General features: G+C 39.9%; 1 protein-coding gene across 3 annotated transcripts in view; it reads right to left on the bottom strand.

Annotated features, from left to right (window-relative positions):
- Positions 1–13,409, bottom strand: part of GUCY1A1 (guanylate cyclase 1 soluble subunit alpha 1) — a 35,913-nt gene extending 22,504 nt beyond the window's left edge. Inside the window, exon 1 of one of the 3 annotated variants that reach the window (XM_059469848.1) lies at positions 13,327–13,409. The gene's annotated coding sequence lies outside the window, so the exon portion shown is untranslated. Of the gene's footprint in view, positions 1–3,097; positions 3,246–13,326 lie in introns of those variants that run through there. The other 2 variants (XM_059469849.1, XM_059469847.1) reach the window with 2 other exon arrangements.
- Between the last annotated feature and the right edge of the window lie 934 nt (positions 13,410–14,343).

The following is a 14,343-nucleotide window of genomic DNA, read 5'->3' as shown; positions in this document are numbered from 1 at the left end:
AACCTTTTATTCCATAACATTAGTGGATCTTCAGCTAGCATTCATGACTTAGCCAGCATTGCTGCATCTCTTTTTTAATAAATGAAACAACAAAGTGTTTAACAACTCCAAATTTCTAAAGCATGAAGTAGCTTCTCATTTGAGTACCATGCTCTGGATGAACTGTGAAGCATCTTTCAGAGATGATAAAAATTTCCTCTACTTCTTGCAAGACACTTATCTTGCTGAGATTTGTACCTGCACGTATTCTTGCTGAAGTTGATGTAACAGTTTACTCAACTGACATACAGGCTTTCATAAATATTATTTTCCCAAATACGCTGGAGCATGGTAGAGCAATATAAAACATTGATTGTAGTGTCTAAAGACAGTGCATATAGTTAAATATTCCCTTTGTGTTCCCAGCTTTAAATTATAATGAACAGCAAGTTTTATAAATAAAAGTATTATAAATAAAATGTACTAAAAGTTTCCATGGACTCCACAGATCTTAGAGAAGTGTCTGAAAACTAGGTCTGTAGAAAGAAAAGTGTTTCATTAGCAGAGTTCAGTTGCAGAGTTTTCTGACTAGGTATTTGCCACCTGTCACTTCTGTTTACAATGTCTTCAAAATCATTTTCATGCTGAAAATCACTGACAACTACCTTTCATATTTATTCAGGGCTAAGCACTCATGCCAACTCCTGTTGAAGTCAACAGCAGGTTTCTGGATACAGCAGGAACAGGATTAAACCTAAAAGGTCTGTCACTGCTGTCACTGAAATACTGATTTGCATGTTTTCTTATTTTTGAACCAAAATATGACCTTGGCTTTTTAATGTTGGGTTTTTGCAGCTAAGTGTGCAGATGCAATATTCACAGAACTGAGGTCATTTGAGATTACAGAAAGGTTAAAAACTGTGCATGGGAAGGTAATAACAGGAACTTGTAATTAGCAAAAATGGTTTGTCCTGCAGCATTGAGGTTATGTCCTTGTACTTTTTCTAAAAAAAAATATTGATTTAAGATGTGTACAACCCAAATAGATGGCTGAAGGGGTGTTTTCATAGCCATCATACAGCTACTGATTCTGTTTTAGGTAGGTCCCTGCAAAAAAAAGCAGCTCTGAAGGAGCAGAGAAATCAGCTACTTTCCCAATTGTTCTCTTCCATGGTATTTGCAGAGCAGGACCAAGAGGCACCTTCCTTTTTGATTAAATGCCTACAGATGGTTTCTGCTACAAAACATGTTTAAAAATAATTGGAATTGCTGATTTAGCCCATGTGCACTGTAAATTAGCACCTTCCTTTTTTATGTCACTGATTGGCCTGTCATTTTGCACACAATGGTACAGGCTCATATAGTTATTCATAGCCCACCTCTTTCAAAAAAGGTGGGCTCTTCTAAAAAAGATTTGAATACACAAAAGCATCTTACCTTTGAAAAGATTATCAGCACATCCAGAGAGACTGAATGCTCTAAGAATACATTACAAAACCACTCTGAGTATCTTGTTTAGGTGCTTTCTAATACTCTTCCACAAAATACAGCAGATATGCATTGAAAGCAGAGAAAGCTAGGTAAATATAAGAATTTATATTGTCCTTAAAAACACAGGCTTCTCTTTTCACTAAAATGATGAAGCTAAGTAAAGATGAGAGCTTCTGTAAAATATTGAGCTTGCACGTGTGGTATTAAGAGAAATTAATCTTGTTAATCACAACAAATAAGCACTTAATGACTTACATTAGCCTGCTGTTAGTGTACACCATGTGTGTAACAAAACTAAAGATAAAATAAATCCAGAAGCAGATTTTGGCTTCCTGTTGAATGTTCAATCTGAGATGCTTGTTATTGTCTCCAGTGCAATTGCTGAAGTTACCACAGCTATTGCTCTTTCAAATCCTTCCGTTCCATTTATTCAACACTTCTTTTAAGCATATGAATGAAATCAAATTGCACAGAGTGTTTTTCAGATTACTTTTGCACAGGAAAAGTCAGCACATATAAATGAGAGCAGCAGGGAGAAGGAATGCAAGATTAACTCAGAGAGAACTGCCACGCTCACCATCTATTCTGCAATATCTTCCCCTTGGCCCCGGTGGCAGTTTGAGGGGATAATGTGGCCCTATGAAAAAGTAAGCTGAAAACATTTATGGGAGATTCAGCTTTGATATATCTAAATCATAGCAAGGCTAGTGAGATGTAGAAATGTGAGCTCCTTTATAAAGAAACTTCTCAAGTTATTAAAATGTAGCTTCTTGTTTTAATAATGGACACAGTGAAAATCAGAGGATCACTGAGGTATTGATCATGACACCAAGGAAAAGAAAACGTTCATAACGCTACATTTCCAAATCCTCACTAGTGATAAACAATTTAAAAAAAGACACATCCTTATAGGTAAAACATTTAAAATAGTAGAAGCCTTGGACAGTGCTGCTCCTCCAGTTAGAACAGATACATTTAGAAAGATTTAGTATGTTTCAAGCTATGCATTATACAGGTTCAAGTACATTAGCCGTTGAATTGCAGCCTTTTGTTACAATACCAAAGTTGAATATTCAAACAGAACAAAAATAATACCATCCAGTTTTTCGAAACTCTGTTTCAGTTTTGGATATTTTTGCGCCCAAGTGCTGGTTACAGACTGGCACTTCCAGAAATAGATGAAATAGATGCTTAGCTTGCAATGCTTGCAAATTCCACTGAAATTCACCAATTTCTGTGGCAGGTGTTTCAGACAGGGATTAAACAGTTTAAGAGATACTGAAAAATGGAAATCCAAGAAGAGGTTAACAAAGAACAATTCAGAAAATTTGATCAGATGTATCAATTGCCAGCCTCTAATTCAAGGCACAAATGCAGGGCTTAATTATTGAGGCAAATTAAATGTATTTTAACCGTAATTCTTCTGCTGCTTTTTTGTGACTTTTTGTGCAAGGTCCTCAGGTCTTTCTCTCATTGGGTAAATACAGACATTGTGCATTGCATGAACCACAGGGTAATCTTCCTGGACTTATTCCAGGCAGGGTACCTAGAATCACCCACATTTCTTCACTTCACAACCTGTATAACTGCACTGGCTGCAATGATGTTAACATCACAGTATTCTTACCGAAGTCTGAAAGATCAGAGCTTGTCTCCACTCCTCAGATTGCAGTTTTCCTATTTTTTCTAATTTATTTTGCTGTTCTTTATTATGTGAAAGACAAAGAGAGATGCAGACAGAATAAAGGATCATGGAGGAAAGAACAGAGGAAAACCTATAGAAAAACATGAAGATCAAAAAATCCATAAGAAATAAGGAAAACACGGCCAATAGAACAAAACTATTTGCAATTGAATGGACAGTTCTCTTACTGATAAAGTGCTTTCTCTCTACTACAAATCCATTGAAGTTTGGTAGGTTCTTATGCAAATAATTTTTCTGTAATCTGTCAGTATAGCCTATAGAACATGTTGACATGCCAATTTAATGGAGTCTTCCAGCAGTATTTTAGATTTTAGGAGAAATTTTTTGTTTGTTGTTTCTGTGTTTCAACCAACTCTCCTGGCTATGTATTACTCTCTGATGCACAATTAAGGAAAGATACGTGTTTATTACCTTGATTTGGCCATCGAGATTCAATTTCTAGTTTCACTGGTTCGCTGCACTAACACCTATTGGAGGGCTGGGAATGACATACTTTGTTTTGCAGCATTGTTTAATGAGGCTGCCCTGTGTTAATAAAGAAGTAAAAACTTCCTGTGTTATCTTCCAGTATTTTGTTTTAAATGGCATTGATTTCGAACATAAAGGTTAAATGTCCATTGTTACCAACTTAAGGTTTCATTTCATAATTTTACATTTTCTTTTTTTTTAAGGATATTTCACTTGTGTTCTACAATATGTCCATATTGTACAATATAGACATTTTGTTCTACAATATGTCTATAAGAAATCCATCAGGCCTTCTGAAGGACCAGTTAGTGCTGCACGTGTATCTGAGATGCCAGGATGGAAGCATTACCTACCTGCTCCCTTCAAGGCCCTGACCTGCATGGCAGCGAGGCAGCATGGAAGTGCACTGGTGTCAGCAACCACCCATAACCACAAGCACACCTTCCTCCCACTGCCACCACAGAAGGGAAGGAACTGTATGGGCATCCAGTTCTTAGCTCAAGGTATGGCAATTTATGATTCAGTGCTGGGAGGCTTTGGGCTTCAGTCCTCAGGTAAAATGAGCACAGAACACATCTTGGTCTAGAGGAGCTCTCAAACAGGAGCCAAAGAAAAGTAGCAACAGAGTCATCTCAGATTTACTTTATTGAGAACCCAAACTAAAATCCATTGTTATTGATAAACATCTTTGTCTCAACACTTCAGCTGCCCAGAGACCTAAGGCTTACTTGAAGTGTAGGGGCTGTACCACCACAAAGGTCCTTCAAGTACAATTTCCCACCAAAATGTTAACAAATAACATATGAATTCCACATGTGCTGTTTTTTTAAATCTGTAAAATGGAAATCCACCACTGAGCACCTGTTTTCTTTTGTCATATTAAGAAATTACGTTCATTTCAAAAATGGAGCTACCTAACAGGATGTCTCCAACTTGCTGTGTTGCATACTAGTTCTGTGAATAACAGCTCCAAGCAGAAAAGAACACAGTTCAGCTGTTTCTGAGGTGAAAGAGCAGAGCAACTGGCTAGTGAACTGAGGCAGAAAAGCTAAAAACGAACCAAAATCAAATTCCGGCCATATCAAGTGGATAGGTACTCAAGAGTAGTACTTCAAATAGGTTTTGAATGTTATTTGAATATTATCTTGAAGAGATATGCTCCTTTGCCTGGACAGTTAAAATTATTGTTCACTGGACCTTGAAAAAAAAAATCATGTAACAAATAATGTGTTCCACCTCTGTACTTGTTTATGTGCTCAGAAAGAGAATGCTACATAGGAAGCTTCCCCTTTTCCAAGGGAGTAAAGGCTGAGAAGCCATGAGAATAGCTGGGGCAGAGGGAGGGAATGTGATGCACAAGTTGCTGGAGGATGTAAACCACAGACTTAAGTTTAAGGATAAAGAAAAGTAGTATCTCCTTCACAAGGAATTTCCTGCCAAGATGAAGACAAATTTTTTTAAGCATTTTGGCATTCTAGAGCATTTTGAAGCAGCGTGAATCTTGCACTCTCAACACGTAAAAATAACACAGGGAGGAAAGAAAGGCTGCTGCACTGTGCATAGTCTTCCTTTGTATGGGGTCAGAAATATTTGACATTTCTGCTTACACTTTAGGTGATGTGGAAAATACAAAACATTTATTTTAAATACTTGTACCTGACAAGCCTTAACAAGACACAAGCACTAACTTTACAAGTATCTTGTGGAGAAATTAAATTCTCACAGTATCACAAGTATCATTGCAGTATATTCACACTGTAAACCATTGCTCCGGATTTTCAACTCTGTTTATAACAGGCATGTAAATCCCATGATGCCCATACTATGTTTAACTGACATTAGGATTGCATTCCTAAGTAATGCAGCTTCTTTGCTAAAAGACAGAGTGCCAAACCTAAGTTTAAAGATCAGAATGCATTTATTAATATTTTACTCAAGATCATGAGCATTTTCCATCACTGCAGTGTAACAGCTTGGAAAGAAAACACTGAGTATTTGTCATATAAACCCATATAACTGCCTTTTTTGGCATATTTATTCCAGCATTAAACTGATCAGCCATTTACAATATAATAGCTTACAACAGTGGCAATAAAATCTAACTAATTTTTTAGATGCTTTTCTGTCACTCCCACTTTTTTATTTATCATCTTATTTTTCCATCTACCAATTTCCTACTAACAAAATTCTGCCCACAACACAGGCAGGGATATTTTGTTTTCGTTTTTGCTACGGGTAAAGCATAACCCTGTATCCTATCAGTAGTCCTTGTTTTTCACTGTTTCAAAGCCTATTTGAAAAGATACTTTTTCCTTTTAATTCCCCTCTATCGTTTGAACCCATTTTTGCTTAGAACTTATGATTGCTTAGAACTCCAAATAATTTTCAAAGAGAAACTCAAAGGAAGATACCATGAAACCACATTTCATATATGAGGCAACAATCAAAGCCAGTTTTTACTGGCATTTCTGAGTGCCTGTCTCTAATCTGCTACGAGAATAGTCAGTGACATGATGCCCACCCACCTCTATCTCATGCATGGTATAGCTGCACACTTCAAACTGTGACTAGCCATGCCTCTGTTGGTTCTAAAATTTACTGTTGTTATGGTCAGTGACTTTTTCCACATATAGCTGACAATCATGCTGCCTCTCCCACAGATCAGGAGCATGTGACATTCGGGGCTAAGTCCGACCCTGATCGAAGCTGATACTAATTTTCAGATCAGCAACAGATTTTCAGTGTCACGCTACAAATGTGGTCTCCGTCTCATGAGAACATCAAAAGGTTTTGCAAACTGTGCCTAACTTGAGATGAAGACTGGTCTCTTCTCTGTTATTTCACTGCCACAACACAACCAAATGCTTTGTCTGCAAAAGGAAATATTTCATTACCTTCCAACATTCATGAAGGTCTCACTATTTAGTCAGCAAGATCACAACTTGCGAAAATTTTTACAGAACTTTTGTTTACGCTTAAATACTGGTATTTAACCTTCTGTGAGGTGATCCTTGGGCAGGTTGCTTAGCAGAGAAATAGTGCCACTGATACCCTGCATACTGCTCTCTCTCTCTCTGTTGCTGTTGGTAGGCCTATTACGTGCTTATTTTAACCCAGAAGGCTCCAATTAATAGCGGGGCCATACAGAAATATATAGCAAAAGATGATGTCTGACCTGAAGGGTTTGCCCTCTGAATGGCTAAAACAGAAAAATGGGATATGAAAGGAGCATAACAATGCTTCCTTTATAAATGGGGAAATAAAGCATGCTGGAGATCACAAAAGGAACACAGCAGCCAAGCTAAGAAGTGTATCCAGATGTCTTAGCAAAAGTTAAGAGATTGCACAAGTTTGCTGGGCAGTTTACTAGATCTGAGTGATTTAGAAAAGTTATGTTTGACCTTATAAAAACTGGCAGCCAGATCTTAAAAGCAACAGTGGGACGAAAACACTTTACACAATAAAATTCTAACAGATTTTGAAGATAGGATTCATGAAAGGATGCAGGGGCTAAATATACATGCAGAACAAGGAAGGTATCCTCATACTAAAACCACATGGCTAATACACAGCAGGTTTAATGTCATTCTCTTACTTCTGAAAGCTTCATAATTCCTTAAAGAAAATGCATTTCCCCTTGGCTGGTTTTTAATATCATGCAACTTTTTTGGGAACTTTAACTGTATCAAAATAAGCATTTCATTCAAGCTATAATTAATTGTAATTATTTCTGTCACAGTTTTTGAGAAAAAAAATTGGTTCCCCATTGACCAAAAGCCTTGCTAAGTTACTTAAGCCACCAGACTCTCCCCCTTCATAACATTCTAATGGGGAAATTCTAAAATCCTACTTCTAAATATGCCTCGTGAGCTCTATGGACTAATGGCTCCATTTTCACTAAAATTCCAGAAATTTATCTGTCTGCCAAAGATTTTTCTCATCACGAAGGCAAATAGTTTTGCACTTTCAGCTTGCCAGTGCAAAGAGACAAGAGACAGCTATGAAGACAATTTCGGCAAAAACAACAAAAAAGGAGATTTAAAGTTAGATTGATACATGCTTTCTCTGAAGACATGGAAATTTTGCCATTTTTAGCAGTTCTATTTAAAACAGGAACTGCAATGAGTATTTTAGGGTCCTGGATGCCAGCAGTCAGGGCTGGGGAGAAACACAGCTATTCGTGTAAGCAGATGCCCCTCCCTATTAACCAGAAGGCAGCACCTGAGCATATTGTCTTGTGTTTTCAAATCATAGAAATCATTATGAGCAAACATAAAATCCCAATTTTTCCCAATAACAAACTAGAAATATTGCTGAGGTGTTCCTCTGTTTTCAGGCTTTTACTAATGCTCTTTTGTGTGTGAAGAGTTTCTGCATTTGCCGAGGAGGGCAATCAGCTTTCTCTGAACAATTTTTGCCAGTCTGCATCTGTATCAAGTGCCAAGTGAAATGCAAGGTTAAAATGAAATTAAATACACATTTACTTTGGTCAGCATTAGAAAGGCAGTCATTGCTGCACAACACACTTCTGTCTAATATACTATTGAGAAACTTGGTGTTGTGCTATTATTTATTAAAAATGGAGAGTTTAGCAGCAACTAATGTACATGGCATCACAGAAACCACAAGTTTTACTGCACTGTCTGGAATCAGTGACATTCAAGAATTACACCGGGAGGATTCCCACAAAATACATTTTCCCCAAAAGCATGATGTATTTTGGTTCTGAATAACTCAGAACTGGGCTGAGGAACAGATTCACTTCATAAATGTATGTTTCTTTCAACTTCCATTTGTGGAGGGGAAAATAATCAAAGAATCTTAGCATGCAACCTTCTAACAAAATATTTTAACTTTATTCACTTGGGAGGCAATTGGATGACTTGCATGGGATATTCCCTGCAGCTCTCTAACACAAATAGCTGTCCAAGGGCTACATTCCACAATGCTTGATAACATCTTTGGAAGTGGTTCCAGTCTCCTCCAAGATGATACACACGTCCTGTTTCTAGATTACAACTACACAATTGAAGCTCTCTTCCTGAGCCACTGCATGGCTGACCTATTTTCTATATGGACTTAGCTGAAACAATCAATGGGCATAGCCAAGCGTGAAGTGCAAGGCACAGCCAAGCCATCCCAAGGGAGGGTTCCAGAGAGTGTGACCCACAGCCCCAAACCATCCCAAGGGAGGGTTCCAGAGAGTGTGACCCACAGCCCCATGCCCCACAGCCCCTGCAGGAGTGCAAGCCTCCAGGCATTTCTCCCCTTGCCTTAGGGCACAGAAAAAGTGGCCTTGTCACTCAAGCAGGGACAGCACAGCATTCTGCTCACAGGCAGATACATATGCATAGGAAATAGAGATGGGGGCTCTCATGAAGGAAATACCCTCTAAGAAATAACACAAGGTCACAGCTTGGTTATCATCTGGGCTTAGTGCCCTCCCTGGAAGGAATTACCCTCCTGGGGTCGACTTGCACAAGGGATTTCATTTGAATGCCTCTGCTAGCAGGGCACCATTCTCTTGGAACAGCTACTTCGAGTGTGAATAGTGAATATGCAAGAAGAAAATCAATTCACAAATTGACTTTAAGTAATACAAAGGAACTCATTTAAAGAGTCAGAGCAGTAAAATCAAGAATAATGTGTACCACAATACTGCCACTGGGAGAGTGCTTAAAAGTAGCAGTAAAGGCCTGAACCATGGAAGGGGGCATTTGAATGAAATGAGAATGTCAGTTAGAATACAACTAATCTCAATTAAATCTGAAAGCAGTAATATTCTTAGCAAGGGCATCTATTCCACTTAACAAAACTATCATATAACAGGAAACATTAATAAAAAAACAACTGGAAGTGAATATCACGAAGTACTATGCTCTGACAGGGTGGAGAGACTGAAGGCCTGTGCAGGCCCTGAAGCTCAGAGAGGTGCCTGGGGTCAGAATCAATGGACAGGACGTGGTGAGGCCTCTCTGTGGTGAAGTAAAATTAATCTGTAGGGAGCACATTTGCTCTGGCTTAGGTCATGAAGCAGCAGAACAGTGAAACGTGCACTCCTGCAAAAAGGTTGATATCAGCTTGCTCTCAACACCACATCTACAGAAATAAATATCCTGTGTGGTGAGCCACTTCCTAGCACTGACCTACAGCTGCCATCACCCGATTAGGACAACCAAAAATATGGAAGACAAGCATATCACCAAATGAGCTGCAGTCAGTACCTATGGTACAAATAAAAGGCTTAACTATAGATATTAACATGTTTTTTTCAGTTGTCTCAAAGCATGAGAATCTATAAACAAAAACCTTATACAAAATCTGCTTTTTCTAGCAAATTTTGCTGCTTTTATTAGTAAAAATTAGTTTGTTGTTTACACCATAGCTAGAAGCCCTAGTCAATTTAAGCACATGCTTAAATCCTATTGTAATTTTAAAATTAAATAGACACTAACATTCTGCCCTGAGCAGTGTTGCTTTGTTGAACAAAAACCAATGCCTTGAACTGACTTAAAAATATAATATGTTTAATGATAAACTTGAATCTCTACTTGTCATACAACTATTCATGGAAGACACACTGAATATACATCATACATACAGCCATACAATATACAAACATCATACAGCCATATCTGAAATGGTGAAGACATGCTAGAAAGAATGTTCAAAGTAATGTCAAATATGAGATTTGGCCTAATTGAAATTTCAAATGCTAAAAATCTTAATTGTAATGGCAAACATCTCCATAAATGCAGTAAATTTTAGGACACGTAGACAATAAAGATCTTTAAAAATTAAATAGTACAAAAAGTGCAAGGACTCCCAGCAAAGAAACTCTAATGGCAGGTCTCCAATGGCCCAAATTTCATTTGTTAATAAAATGTGCCATCTGAAATGCAATGATTTCTACATAACATTACAATAAAATACTTTAAATCACATCCTGCAGTTTCCAAGAATTTTTTAAAATAAGATTTCTTTTTCCTTATGCAGAACTTTTCTTAAATGACTAAGCTTTTATAAAGAAAAAATATATTTTTTTCTTTATAAAAACCTGTTGCTAGTCTGCAAAGTAGATACAAAATACAGCCAGTACCTCCTCGCACATATTTCCTTGTGGATAATTTACAACATGGCATATGCTTGCTTAGATTACTGAGGTGCTTGAATTTTAGTTCTTGGGGATTTTTGAAAGTACAATACGATTTACAGGACTTTTTGTTGAAAACTCATTTCAGTTAAGAGGAAAATAGCTGTGTTTGTTACAAATTCTATCTTGGCCTCTTGGATAACTTATTTTGAGTCTTGGTAATTTTTTTTTTTTTTTTAGAATTTTAAACAGATGGCATTCATACTCATAATAGCACTGATATTTTATCTTTTATAGCATGACATAACCAGGTTTTGACTGCTACTGATATTTGGCATATTAAATTTTATTATCAACTCTTACTTATGTTTTGATTTCACTATGGGATCTGTTTTGAAACAGACTGTCATAGAAGGCTAAGAACAGATTTTTTTAAAGAAAGCATTAATCTCAGTAAGACAAATATACTCGAGTACTTACTTTTATGGACCCTGACTTCTCATTTTTAGTGTTTTATTAAAAATTTTATTCATTTGAGTACTCAGCAAGTGAACCAGTGGAAGAGAGTGCAGCGAGACCTTGGTGAGACATTTTATTGATGTCAAAAAGGAAAAAAAAACCACTGTAGAACTAAATTCCTTACCTTTTCCTCCAATATTCGCCTCATGATCTTGCATTGTCATGACTCATAATAGCTGCAAGCTACATATTTCCACAGAAAAAGGAAGTACAACCAGGAAATCTGAAAATGTCCTTTCCTTCTCTCTCCTTCCATACTTTTCCTGCCTGCTTTGGATCAGCATGATTCCAGCAAATGCTTTTTTTTTTTTGAGAATGGGAGCACAAAGTTTTTCTATCACTGCTACAGTACTCCTCCTGCTTCCTTACAATCACCTGGTTCATTTAAGGTTCTTGCTACTGGCAAAGCAAAGAGAACAGTCATCAGAACGTATGGCCGGATGTAGCACCCCAGAGCAACACAATCCAAGCAAGAAACTTCTCTACAATTCTCTTTCCTACAAAGAGAACATTTGTAACACATTTGCACACATTCCTGGGATGCCTGAATTGCTTATCTTCTCTGATTAATTATGTAAAATGGTCTGTTACAGGAATCTCTTCCCAGTACAGCCTGTCACCACCTTTTGTTCCTGACCCTAGGAAAGTAGTAGACCCATTTACATGATTTAAAGTGTATGTTTCCTTACGACTCCTTTTTGTAGTTTGGAAACAAATAATCTCAATTCTAACTACAAGAAAAGGGAGTGGCTCCATTGGGAGTTTTGTCTTAGGAAAAATTATAAGATTAGACCACTTCCAAATAAGTAAAACACTTTGTTCTATTCATACAAATATAATTAAACTCTTACACTTGTTATGAAAAAAATTCCTCTGTTACATTATTCTGCAGCTCTGTATTCTCAGACTTAATAATGGAAAATCCAAGTGAATAAAAATGTTGGTTTTCCTACTAGTATTCCAAATAGCAAATGTCTGATCATCTCTCTTTAGAGCAACCCACATGCAGCACACGTAGTCCAGTGGATGTGAAAAGCCCAAATACAGCATTACAGACACACTGCATCCTTGCTTATCACTTGTTCCCTGTTAAATCATCCTTTGAACTTAGAAAGCCATCTTACTACATCCCCAGAATTAGTGACCAGCTCTGAAAATAGAGCCATTTTAGAGGCAGCATTAGATCAAGCTTGAGACATGACGTAAGATGTTTAAAAGATGTAGGAAAGATGTACAAAAGCACTCCTTTACATATGAGAGAAAAAGTTTTCAAGTGTATCATGATTATAGATAGTGATGATTTTATAAAGGGAATACTAAACGTAGGCTATTAATGCCCACTGGGCTTTAGCCACAGAAACGAACCTATTCACTCAGAAAAGGGATTATGAGCCTAAAGTCTTGAAGAAATGGAAAGAAGAGGGAGGAAAGTGACTGAAAAACTGCTAATCATCATGAGTGCAACACAATTTGGCGGTTCATTTACTCTTCCTAGGAAAAAGAAGCAATTGGAATAGCAGATGCAGAGATGAAGTTATTGTTAGAGCATCAAGTATGTGATGAAATATCAGGCTGGTGTCTCATTCATGAGGTGGCATGACAGAAATTGCTCTGAAAACCGGATAAGAAACCTTACCTAAGCATAACGCAGTAACGCCAGCCTGAACGGCTTTAATTAGCTCGACGAGCATCGGCAGGTCGCGAATTCTTAGAAAGCCTCACAATGCACAAAGGCCGCCGGAGTACCGCCCGTGGCTGGAGCCCTCAGCGGGCTCCCCGAGCGCTTCCAGCCCCGAATCGATCCCTGTTCCGCTCACGCCCATGTCTGCCTCGGAGCAGGGCGCACAGGGGGCTCGGGGCGCTGAGGGGAGAGCGCTTCGCTTCCCCCGCCCGCTGCCGGGCTCAGCACCGACCACCGCCCGGCCGGAGAGAGCCCCGGCCCCGGCCGCGCCCCGCGGTCACGCCGGGCGCCCCGTCCCAGCGCTGTCCAGGGTCCCCGCCGCCCCTCTCCGCGCCCCGAGCGCCGCTCGCTCCCTCGCTCGCTCCCTCCCTGCCTCCGTCACTCACTCACCATGGCGCGGGGTGCCCGCGGCCGCAGCCCCGCCGAGGGGCTCTGGGCAGGCGCCGCTGCCGCTCCCCGGCGCCGCCAAGGTGTATTTGGGGAGCGGGCGCGGCGCGGCGGCGGCGGGGCCCGGCGGGAGGGGCCTCCCCGCGGGCCCAATCAGGGCGGCGGCGGGGCGGGGGCGGCGGCCGGGGGCGGTGCGATGGCCCCGCGGGCCGGGCCGGGCCGGGCCGGTCAGGCAGAGCCGGGGCAGAGCCGGGGCAGAGCCGGGGTAGTCCCGCCGAGCGCCGCCGGCGCGGAGCGGCCCCTGCGCGGGGACCGGCGGGGGCTGCGAGCGGGGCGCGGGCTCCCCGGTACCCCCCCGCCGCCGGTGCCCCCTCGCCTTGCGGCCCCCACGGGTCTGGGCTCGGAGAAATGTCAGCCTGCGCAGCCGGGAGCTCCTGTCTGCGCCTTCCGCGCCAGTGGGAGCCTGTGTCACTGGGGGCACGGCGCTGTGCTCACTGACGTCTTTTCCACACCAGGATCCTTCCACATACCCTTCTGTTCGAAAACGTGTGCTGCCATATTTGTTTTATTCGCGTTTTCTCTACCACGGCTTATATTTACTTATTGCTAATGATATTCCGTGCAATATGTGATACACACCTTTTTTTACTGTGGCCTTGGAGTGCTGCTATTTAAGCTCATACCTAAGCAGTGAAAGAAGGGAAATGCCTTTCCAGATAAGCACAGAATAAAAGAATCGTTTACTCAACATCAGCATATCAGATGGCCAACTTCAATTTAGAGCACAAATTCATAAAACGCTCCTTGTAGCGTTGCCCAGGTATGAAATTGTGCTCTTAGTTTGTGCATGCCACCAGAATGATAAGTCAACAAATTTTAAATCTTTACCAAAGCCTTTTTATGGTAGATTCACTGGATGGAACCAATGGATAGTTTATTGGAAGCCCAGGAGAATAAATAATTTTGTCGGGCTTGGACAATTAATAGTGACTGAGTTCACAGTAGGAACAGTTGCCTTAT

The sequence above is a fragment of the Ammospiza nelsoni genome, chromosome 4 (genome assembly GCF_027579445.1).
Source record: "Ammospiza nelsoni isolate bAmmNel1 chromosome 4, bAmmNel1.pri, whole genome shotgun sequence".
Lineage (NCBI taxonomy): Eukaryota > Metazoa > Chordata > Aves > Passeriformes > Passerellidae > Ammospiza > Ammospiza nelsoni.
Note: the sequence above shows the minus strand (reverse complement) of the source record. Positions and strands in the feature narration are given on the sequence as shown.